Source organism: Protopterus annectens, chromosome 6.part0 (genome assembly GCF_019279795.1).
Source record: "Protopterus annectens isolate FY-2018-M chromosome 6.part0, PAN1.0, whole genome shotgun sequence".
Taxonomy (NCBI): domain Eukaryota; kingdom Metazoa; phylum Chordata; order Ceratodontiformes; family Protopteridae; genus Protopterus; species Protopterus annectens.
The window spans coordinates 352,752,663-352,764,853 of record NC_056737.1 but is presented as its reverse complement, the minus strand read 5'-3'; positions in this window follow the sequence as shown (position 1 = coordinate 352,764,853).

The following is a 12,191-nucleotide window of genomic DNA, read 5'->3' as shown; positions in this document are numbered from 1 at the left end:
GTGAAAACCATGCAAATGAGGTGAATTTGTGATCCAGGAAGCTGGCAGCTGACCGTGCAGGACTAGATAAATCTGCAGAAATGTACTCAGCTAGTTGTTGTTGTTGTCTTTCGGCTTTTCCCGGTTAGGTGTCGCCACAGTGGAACTCCGGTCTGCTAATGATTGTCAGTAGATTTTGAAGAACACCAAGGTGCCAGCTCGATGTTCAACCTTCAACGAAGGCATGGCCATTTATGCATGACTTTCAAACGCCCACCCAGCCACGGGGAGGACATGCAGACTCCACACAGAAGGCACTCCCCGCACTCCAGCCGAGAATAAAACGGGAGAACCTCTTGCTGTGAGGCAATAACGCTACCGATGCAATGTACTTGGTTAGTAACTGAGTAAATTTCTTCAAACTACAAAACGGAGCCATGCCAGCTCCAAATAAAGGGTGTATATAATGTGCAAAGCATGCTAATGGCCAAATATATGATCATTGTCATGGAAAACAGTTGAAGAATAAAAAAATGACTTTTTTTTGGCTGATTTCGGCCATTTAAGTGTAGGCCACCGGCACGCAAATGGGATTGGCTGGAAAATAACAGAAAACCCCTGAAAAAAAGCTTTCCCTGCAAAATCACAATTTTGCCATTAAAATCAATGTCTGGCAGAAAACAACAAGGCCAGTGAATAGTGGTTGCTAAGGGGGAAGGCTCAGTGTCATACTTGTAGCTAGGCATTAGCAGGCAATCCTTTGCAAATGAGGGTAATGATACTGAATCTCAGATTCCCCCTCATGGCTAGCCTGCACCCAACCGTGTAGGTGCAGGAATACCATGGTGCAAGCCTAAGAGCTAGCTGACATCATAGAGGGGTGTAGTAGGCATACTGTAAGCTTATTGGAGCTCTGTGGCTTGGGTTTGCCCTTAGCTTAGCAGAGCTAATCAAGGGGGTGTGTCTGAAGCTGCAAGCACTCTTTACATTGCCTAAGCAGGTGTGCAAGCTGTGCACCGTGTTTTAAATAAAAATAAATAAATAAAGTAAACCAGGAAATAGCAGCTCCATGCACATCTGAGCACTGTGTTAGTACAGCGCACCCCTGGGCTTAAACAGGAAGGCAATGGGAAGGGGAAACAGCAGTAGGAAGGTACCAAGGAGAACTAGCATAGCTGGCAGGTGAAATGTATCAGAATCAGCCAATTACGCAGGCAGCAGCCCAGCCCAGCCCAGCACACTACTATAAATTATGCAAACACCTTTCCCTCTGGTTTTTCCAACAAACTCTACACCAACAGTGTACACAAGCGGGAAAATTTTACCTAACAAAAGCAACAAAATGATAGGGGCTACATTAGCTCTCATAAATCATCATGTGGAAGAGGCTGAGGGTGGTGAGGATGAGAATGCTGACAACCAACCCACAGTGAGGAGAAGGAGAAGACTGTACAGACCCAGGGTAACCTACCAGGGGGTACATGAGCTGGAGATAGTGGAGCACTATAGGGTTGGCAGGGACCTCCTACAGAAAATTATTGAGCTGTGCTGGCCACGCTTCCCACACAGAACCAACAGAGGGGAAACCATCCCAGTGGATACGAAGGTATGTGTAGGCCTAAGAATACTAACTACAGGTACCTTCTAAAGGCCAACTGGGGATATCATGGGGATCTCATAGGCATTAGCATCCAGGGTACTCCACCAGTTCCTGGATGCCATGTCAGCACATGATGGTGAGCACGTATATTTCCACAACACCTGTGAGGCATTGACCAGCAATATGTGTTTCTTCCACCAAATAACAAAATATCCTGAGGTAGTGGGTGCTATAGACTGCACTCACATACACATCAAAGCACCACCTGTTGAGCAGGGTAGGGTCTACATCAACCCCAAGGGCTTCCCCTCCATCAACTGCCAGGTTGTCTGCGATGCCCAGGGTGTTATAATGAATGTGTGTGCTGGCTGCCCTAGAAGCTATCACGACTTCCACATTTGGCATATGATGCAGCCGTACCAGGGATTTGACAATGGGGACAGCCCTTATGGCCGGTTAGTGGGGGATGCTGGTTACGTACTGGAACCATGGCTGATGACACCCATCAGAAATGCACACACACCTGAACAAGAACTCCATAATGAGGCACATACACACACAGACCAGAATCATAATAGAGCATGTGTTTAGGATGCTCTATTGCCACACAACTCCCCACCATTGCCAAGGCCTGCACAGGCACAGAGTGACTCAGAGGAGGAACAACCTGAGCCTGCCCCAGTAGGGAGAAGGAAGCTTGCCCAGTATGCCCAGGCCTTGGAAAAGAGACAATGCCTAGCACATACACTGACACGGTAGGAACCCAGGGAATGACACCTCTCTCTGACTCACACATACAGTAAAAGGGATGCCAAACATGACACTACAGGGAAGTAAATATTGTGGGAAGAAATAGCCAGGGAGTTGTTATGGCTAGGCTTGTACAGGCCCTAGGGATGATAGCCTAGTACAAACCTATGAACCTGTGCTTAACCATGTATAGGGAGTGTACTATGTGCATCCAACATAGTCAGCCCTCCAGCACCATCCTCAATGCTGGCACAGCCACAAAATAAGTCACTCTCCCTATCGATTGCTGAATGGAGTAGTATGTTTTGTTACTTGTATATATGGTATGGATGTGAGCATGCAAAGGAATCGGGTGGCTGAATGGGATGCCAGCAGATAGTTGACACCTATAGTGGCAGCATGACATCTGTAACAAATACTGGTGTCACCATAATAGCCAGTACTAGACAAGTTGACAAAACACACTGCAGGAAATGTGGTGGGCCAAATGTGCCAAATAGGACACACACATGCCAGTCAGGGAGGCTCATACACCCAATAACAGTCTCATTCCGCCAGGCAAGCATAGACAAATACAAAGAAAGGTGGTGCTAAGGCCTCTGATTAATTGCTATGGTGAACAGCCCACCATCAGACCTACACAGACAGACTACAACAGGTGAGGCAGTGGGTACATGCCAGTCAGGGAGGCTAACACACCTAACAACAGTCTCAGCCAGCAATACAGGTGTAGACAAACACAACAAAAGGCTGTGCTAAGGCCTCTGATTGATGGCTATGGAGAACAGCCCCCCCCCTCCAGACCTACATAGACAGACTACAACTGGTAAAGCAATGGGATGTTAGTTCTGAAGGGTAAGAAGTCTGAAACTGAAATGTAGGTCAATAAAACCTAAGAACTGTAATACACTGATATGCCTCGTCTGCAGGATAGGTCAGAATACAGAATGAAATGGAGTACCTGAAATACCAGTACAGTCATAGCAAATGTGTACAGTTGTCAGGTGTGCCCCCCCCCCCTCCACAATCCTATGTAGAAATGTAGTAACATGTATGTGTAGGTATAACAACAGTGGAGCACAGATTACATGAGCCAGCCAAAGTAGCCGGATAGATTGTAGCATGTGTACAATATGCAGGGCTCTGTGTGTTAGGTTGGTGTGTGTTGTATACTGTGTGAGAGTGGTCAGCATGTAGGCATTGTGAGGTCTGTCCTGGTGGCCATTGGCCAGTACTGCCGATGATAGGGCTAAGTTCTCACAATTGTAGTGCCAAGCATAATGCATCCTAGCAAAACACATTCCAGCAGTAAGCCATAGTAATTGTTTGGATGTAATATCTGTCACCATCTTAAAGATGGACACGGCATGAATGTGGGCCCAGACATACAAACAGTACACGGGTGGAAGTACCACAGATAGACAGTGTATAATATGTTACTGTCAAATGGACATACCTTTGGAATTGTACATACAGGTTAGCAGCACATTAGTTGGGTTTGTAGTATGGAATACCAATGTCATCTGGCCAAACACTGGCAGACCACAAAGGTCACAGGTATGAAGTATTGGGAAACTGCTGATGTCCCTGCACAAGCCAGCATAAGTGGAATGTCCCGCATATATCTGTGAGTCAGATGGAAGTAGCATCCATTAAACACATGCATCCAAATCACCCCACCATCACCCATAGGTACCTAACAGGTCTTATTCCTGCTGTTGGGGATGAGTACAATACGACCCCCACCTCTTTATGGAAATAACCACAGAATGCAGCCTGCTGAAGAGGTGTCCCATGCAGGTGTGTCCCTAGCTCTAAGCAGCAACCTGCCAGCATCCACACCACTAGGTCAATAATAACTTAAATTATTAACATTAACACCTTTCAGACCTACCCTGTCACCCAAGGGGAATATATTGGCTTGCAGTCTGGGACTGCAGGAGTGACAAAATGCAACAGCCTGCTACAGTTGGCCTACATAATTACCAAATTCCCTACAGTCCTCTGCCAAAGGCCTGTGTCTCACCCGTACTGCCAATATATGTTATCTCATGGACTCAAAACTAACAACACAACACAGTCTACAGAACCCAAAAGCAAGGCCGTGTCGACAAATCCCAGTAACATGTTCACCATGTCCTACTGCATGAACTGTGGACCAACACTAAATTACTGCTGGGATGAAGTGATAAGTATAGGGAACTTAGATAATGTTTGCATAATGTTTGGAAGAGGATAGAATAATGGGGGTGGGGTGGGAGCATGGACTGTGTGAAGTCTGAATCAGCCGTGTGCACATACTATCCCTGCCTGCAAACACAGGAATGGGTGGCTACAAACCTGCTTGTAAACCACAGTGTTAAGGGTAATGACCAGAAATATGACCCCTGCCTCTAGGTAACCCGTGTGAAGCTGTACAGCTGTGAGGTATGGCCACAGCAGGATATGGCCATACTGTCATGTTGATGGATGTTCAAGCATGAGATCCTCAGCTACCACTGTACAAAGGTGCTGAACCATTTACACAGACCCATAAGCAGGTGTCTGCAGCTTCCCCTCCAGAATGGCATGATTGTGCAAGAATATTTAGGCTGCAGACCACAATACTGGACACAGCTGCATTCACCCTATGTTCCCCAGGAAATTACTGCAAGAAAATATATATACCTGACAGTAGTTGATGACATAAAACATCACAGTGTAAAACTGCATATGTGTGAATATCTTTGCTAACACCAAAACCATGCAGAAGCAGCACAGACACAATTACCTACAGCAACCCACTATCCTTTACCCATTTTGACCCCATATTGTCAACCGATCTACAGATATCCCACAGAAACAGGTTGCTAGTTGTAGCTGCAGAACACAAAAGCCTGCACTGGAGTACAACCTACCTGGAATGGATTCACACATTCAATACAGAAGGTCCTACTGAGCATGCTCCCACACACAGAGAAACGAAGCCCATATCTGACAACAAAATACTGAAAGGTCATACTGGGCATGCTCCCACACTTTGAAGCCCATGTCTGGCAACAACAGTGGACTATACATATCTAACAGTCACAGATGTTTGTGCACACACTCCACATTGCACAACACTCATGCTTTGCACACGCACACACACATTGGATAGGAATACACACATATATCCAAGGACAACACACTATAATAGGCCAAAAGTGCACATACATAGATGTGTGGAAGAAAGCGACAGACAGTGACAAAAAGCCTCCCATCATGAGGCCTGTCCCACCCAGCACACATACAATTGGCTAAAACCACATGATGTGCAAATGTCAATCACTGTAGACATTTGACTCTGGTATCTCTCAGCACTATAGTGTCTGTGATGCTTGCGATAACTGTGTAACACGACTGTACAAGTCAGTATTCATCTAGCAGTTGTATACACGCACTTGTGAAATATAAACCTGTGTGTGCCTGAGTGTTGTGTGCCTGCTTCCAGATGAATGGTTTATGAGACATACGCACACACTGCACTCCCCATTGCCCTACTATGGCAAGCCTGCTGATGTCACTCACCTTGAAATACACCTTTGGTGAAGGAGTAGCTCTAAAAGCTCCCTGGTGTGTGCTAGAACTGTGTAATGCTCTAGTGTGATGTACTAGTTAGGTAGGAATTCTAATCCCAGACATGGCAATTGTGTGTGCGTGTGTGTGTGTGTGTGTGTGTGTGTGTGTGTGTGTGTGTGTGTGTGTGTGTGTGTGTGTGTGTGTGTGTGTGTGTGTAGGGATCTATGCTTTTGTGGCCATTCACAGTAACTACACTCCCCATTGCCCTACTTTGGCAAGCCTGCTGATGTCATTCACCTTGAAGTAGACCTTTGGGGGAAAAGTAGTCCAGAAAGCTCCATGGCAAGTCCTATAACTGTGTAATGCTGTAGTGTAATGTACTAGTTAAGTAGGGGTTCTATTCCCAGATATGGCAACTGTAAAACTTTGTTTGTGTGTTTGTGTAGAGATCAATGCTTTTGAGGCCATTCACACTCACTACAATATCCAGTGTCCTACTTTGGCAGGGCTGCTGATGTCATTCACTTTGAAATACACCTTTGGGGAAGGAGTAACCCAGTAAGCTCTGTGGCATTTTTTATAACTGGTAGCAGTTTTTTTCCCAGACATGGCAACTGTAAAACTTTGTCTGTGTAAGGATCAATGCTTTTGAGGCCATTCACACTCACTACAATTTCCATTGCCCTATTTTGGCAGGGCTGCTGATGCCATAAACTTTGAAATACACCTTTGGGGAAGGAGTAGCCAAGTAAGCTCTGTGGTGCTTGCTGTAATTGTGTAATGCTGTAGTGTGATGTACTAGCTAGGTAGGAGTTCTAATCTAAGACATGGCCACTGTGAAACTCTGTGTTGTTGCATGTGTGTGGGGATCAATGCTTTTGTGGCCATTCACAGTCACTAGGCACTCCTAAAAATGGAGAACATCGATATCTGTGTAGTAACAGAGACCTGATCCAAGGCTCCAGAGAGCACACCTGCAATACCAGGTACAGCTCTTACCACACCTGTTGGCCACAAAACCAGGACCAAAGCACTAAAGGTGGAGGAGTGTCCATATTCACCAAGGGTATTCACACCACCAGGCTACTTGCCCAACAGAATGTGTCTGAAATACTCCCGGTTCAACTAACACTAGGTAAGACTGCAATCCAAATTGCATAGCTTGCTATATATCCGCCACCATGCACCAAGATTCCCACTACACCTTTCTAAACATACTGGGAAATATTATGATACAACTAAACACCTTAATACTGGGTGACTTACACTACCCTGCCATTAACTGGAAAAACTACTTGTGTACCAACACATGTGCCCAACTGTTCTTGGAAGTCATAATTCCCAATGCCCTGGATCAAGTAATCCATAGTCCCACCAGGGGCTCCAGTATCCTAGACCTGGTCATTACCAACATGAGAAATCAATGCGCCACACCTATGGTCACCCCATCGATGGTCAGGTCTGCCCATAAGCTAATCACCCTTAACATCCACATCCCTCCCCCAAACCCAGTAAGGAAACCTCTCTAACACACCTCTCCAAAGCCAACTTCATGCTTCACATGTCAGACGTGACTAACGTCATGACAACCATGCAAATGGGAACTGAAAGGATGACTGCTGAATCCTACACTAAGGGCACTGTATGAGCACATCCACTCATGCATGAATTGTGCCATCCCAAATAGAACCAAGATGCTCAACACCAAGAAAAAGAAGCCAATGTGGTGGTTACGTACCATAAACAAACTGTACAACAAAAGGAAGAAACTGTTATAGAAACGAGGGGATTTCCAGGATGCAAAATACTCCCTTACCAGCCTCAGTAAGAAGCTGAGATCCCTCATAAAATCCTCAAAAGCTAGTTATGAACATCATATAGCCAAAGATGCCAAAGACAACTGCAAACCATTCCATAGCTATGTCAAGAATCTAAATGGCAATGCTCAGATCTGCTCTGAGCTACAACAGGATGGCATTAAATATACTGATCACAAGGATATTACCAATATCCTGGCAGATGAATCCAGTGCTAACTACACCCCCTCCCACCTCCTAAAGGGTTCATTTCAACACTGAAAGATTTCCAGATTCTGGTAATCATAGACACACATGTAAAAAACACACTCTGGAGATAAGAAAACAGAATCCATGGGACCAGACAATATCCCGGGTTGTGTACTACATGAACTACAAAATGAAATGGACCCTCACCTATGTTCCATGTCTAATCATAGTTACAACTCAGGCTTTGTTCCCACTGTGTGGTGCACAGCTACAGTTATCCAAGTCCACAAGGGGGGATCCACCTGGGATCCTGGGAACTACCGCCCCAGCAGTATGACGTGCCTGATCTGCAAGGCCATGGAATGAATTATCATGTAAATTATAAACAAGACATTGGAAACCTGCAAACACTGGACCGCCACCCAGGTTGGGATTGTGAAGGGTCAATCATGTCTCCTGAACCTGATTGACATCTTTGAATCAGTCTCCAGAGCTGTGGATGAGGGTAAGGGGGTTCCGACAGCCTATCTAGACCTCACCAAGGCCTTTGACACCATCCCCAGTCTGGAATCATAGATAAACATACCAAGCTGGCCATTAATTCCTACATCACCCAATGGGTTGCCAACTGCTCTACTGACAGAGCCCACACTGTAAAAGTAGGTGACACCAAATCCAGCCCCAGGCAAGTGACATTTGGAGTACCTCAGGGTTTAGTCCTGGGACCACTCTTGTTTGGCATCTACTGCTCTGAAGTACTGGCCAACATTAAGGGACTCTGGCTAACAAAGGTCGCAGATGACTGCAAACTGGGAGCCAATATTGAATCCCACCATGATGTAGATATTCTACAGAAGGGCCATACAGAAATAATTGCTTGGTGCCTGTGCCATGGCCTCAAGCTCAATGCCAAGAAATAAGAAGTTATGTACCTACCATAACGTTCCATGTTAGTTGTCTTCTCTCACCTTCTTTCTATGGGTTGGAGCCGATCCTCGATAGGCTCGGCTGCTAAGCTTCGAGAGTCACTTTACCAGCCCCAGGGCAGCCCATATCCCATGATGCAAGAGCGTGGCACTCGTTATCTCGCTTGATGACAAAGGGCAAATAGCAAGCGCATAAAAAAAAGAAACAAAGTCAAAAAAAGAAACTTATAGGATGGAAGAAGGACCAGGTCTGACCAGGTCTGGCATAATAATTTTCTAATAAGAGGGTCTGTCCAGGCCTGGGGGGAGAGGGAGGGTCAGGAACTAACGGTGAGAGCAGATGAGAAGGTAGACAACTGGCAATACATGTGTCAATCGCTTAACCATTCTATGATAATTTCTGCTCATTCTAGCGCCTTTGATGGACTGGGCTCAATGGAACGGTCCTCTGGGGTGGACTGTAGGACCAAGAAACCAAACCGACTCCTGGAGAGCCTGTAGCTTTTAAACTGGAGAAGGAAACAAATTTGTAGTGAAAGCCCAAGTGGCGCTGCTGAAATAGTGTCTTGCAGGTCTAGTAGCTTAAAGAAGTCTGGCCTAAAGTCTAAGAAGTTGTGAGGCTGCTGGGAGCCTGAAGCAGCTGTTTTGAGCAGGCAGGAGGTTTTTTGCACAGCCTCCGAAAGCTAATTTCAGACAAGAGGAGTCACTTTACATACAGTCTTCCTTTCTTATTAGGAGGGAAACACAAAGTTCTACAGAGGGAAACAAAGAGGATTCAATCCTGTCAAATATCTGAGTAGTTCCAAATGGGTGGCAAAGATAATCAATGAATTTCTGTCTTTGTTGTCACAAGATAGTTTTAGGAGGAGGAAAAATACAGAGGAGAGGGATGGATTGATTCAAATTGGTGGATTTATTCTTAATTTTAGAGAGCAAAAATGTGATAGTTCTTAATGATACTCTGTCTTTGTGAAAAAACCAAGTAGAAATTGAGAACGATAGAGCATCAGATATTCCAAGACACCCAGTGCTAGATGTAAGGGTTTAGGAGCTGGGTCAGAAAAGAAATTTCAGGGGAAAGAAGAGCAACTGGCTGAAAGAAGAATCAAGGATGTCATTCCATCATGGAGGCCCCACTGAGGAGGATCCCTTCCTGGAGGCTGAAGCTTCAAGGGATTTATTCCTTGCCTCTGGGCCCTGCAGATGATAGTTCGAGAGATATATTGGCGATTACGACTGAAACACTTGAAAGTTAGGAATGGCAGCCAATTGTGGGCTAAGAAGAGGTGGAAGCAGGAACACCCTGCCTGAAGCCTGCCTAAGAAGTCCAAAGATGCCTGAACAGGCCCACAGTAGAGAAAAGGATCACAATAAGGAGCTGTAATATTTTAAACCATTTAAGCGAAATCCTCCTGGTAGAGGATTTTTAAAAAATAAGCCTGGCTAAAGAAAACTTGGCGAAGAAGCTGGAGGAGTTAGCTGAGGAAGGGAGGAACGACCATGCAACTGAGTGATTGAGGGATAGACGCTGCAGGTGACCTGGAAGGGAGAGCATCTGGCAGCCAAAAGGATACGTGCAGCTGCAAAGGTGGCGATGGAGAGCGAGACAAACCACTGTCGAGGCCAGTAAGGAGCAGTAGGGAATGTTGCTGGCTCTCCAATTTGAGCCTTTTGGATAGCATAGGGATTGGCCAGAGATGAAATGAGGAAGGCATAGAAGTCCCGGGGGCTGAAAATCCTGGGAAGAGCGTCTCTGGGGATGGCCTGGAAGGGGAAGAAGAGAAGAGGGGAGTATTGGGCTGTTTGGGATGGAATAAAGATGCTTCCAGGGCGAACCCATTCCAGAAATCTCAAAAGCTATAGATTGCTTGAGAGACCACTCAGTGAGGGCATGAGAATAGCTAGACTCAATCTATCCTTCTGCTACTTGCATTTTCCCAGGGATATGCATTTGTTACCAAACCATGAGAAGGAGATTGCCCGTATTGCCATATGCCACTTCGACACAAAGGAGTAGGTTGATGTTCCGCCTTGTTGTTTGATGTCTGTACTACAACCAATTGTCTTGTCTGTGGACTGCAATTGTCCCTACGTTGAAGAAGTGCACTGCTCTCATTGTAGCTGTAGCACGCTGCATCTATCGGTAGGTAGAACAAGTCCATGGATGCTGTAGGTGAAAGCAGCATCCCCCACATCGAGTGGCTGCTACTGCAGAGACCCCACAAAGATATTGCCTTAGTGAAAGTGTCTGCATGGGTGACCACCAAGCAAGATGATCTTTACCAGCATCTATTGTGATGCAGATCTGGGTCACCAGAGAAAGTCTGTGTTGCAAGACCAGTGTGTAGAACAGCATCTGTGGAAGAAGCAATGTAGAAAGTGAGCCAGGAGCTGTAAAGAAGAGAATGGGATGGGGCCTATCACCTTAAGAGAGCCATGGGAACAGCTGGCTTATCAGTTGGCTGTTGGCTAGATTCTGGCTGAAACTTTTGATGTCTGAAACTCTTTTGTGATGTAGAATGGTTCTGACTTGAAGAACAGTGTTTGGCTTCGCCTATTCTGATACGGCCGATAAGGGCTACTTTTCTAAGTTTTTGGCAGGGAGCCAAAAGTACAAGCAGGTATTGTATGGATGTGCCTGAATAGTTAGATAAGCTGATGGTGGCTGAAGGGCTTTTAGGTTGGTTGGAAACACCTGGAAAAGCCCTGACAAAAGGTGAGCCGGTGTGAGCCCCATGCACTTGGTATGCACTCTGGCCTGAGTCTGGAGACCAAGCCAGGGGCTCTGTGAACACTGCCTGAACTGGAAATGAAGAATCTCCCTGGAAAGCTGTGAATGATGATGTGCGCTCAGGTGAACTCTAAATAGCTGGCATCCTGAAGAGGGTCCTTGTGTAAGAAGGGTCCTGACTGGTGAAAGGGCACCATGAAGAAATGACTGATCCTCTAGCCATGTTAAAGTCTACTTGTCTTTCAATATGTAAGGCCAGTCAATATTCTTTTAGTCTGTCCAAGAGGAATGAAACAAATTCCGAACTTTGAATGAATCTTAAGTAACTGGTACAGATCTTACTGCTCTGATAAGACTTCTAACTCTGAAATTTTGGCTCTTTTTGCAGGTACATCTGGAACCGGTTTCTGTGATAGAAAAGGACTTTCAGATAAAAAAGACTTGTAACGAAAGGATTTGCTCGTCGGAATAGCACCCATCTGTCTTGAGTAGCGTAGGCTTCTAGGAACAGTGTGGAAGGGGATTTGTGAACTCTTCGACTGAAGTCCGGGCTTACCGATCTGTACCATGTGAGGAGGCTGAACTGGATATCCAGAGATAGAGCTGGTCCCTTCCTTTTTGGACCCCTCTCTGCCTCCTAGGCGGCGTCTGTTGTTGTA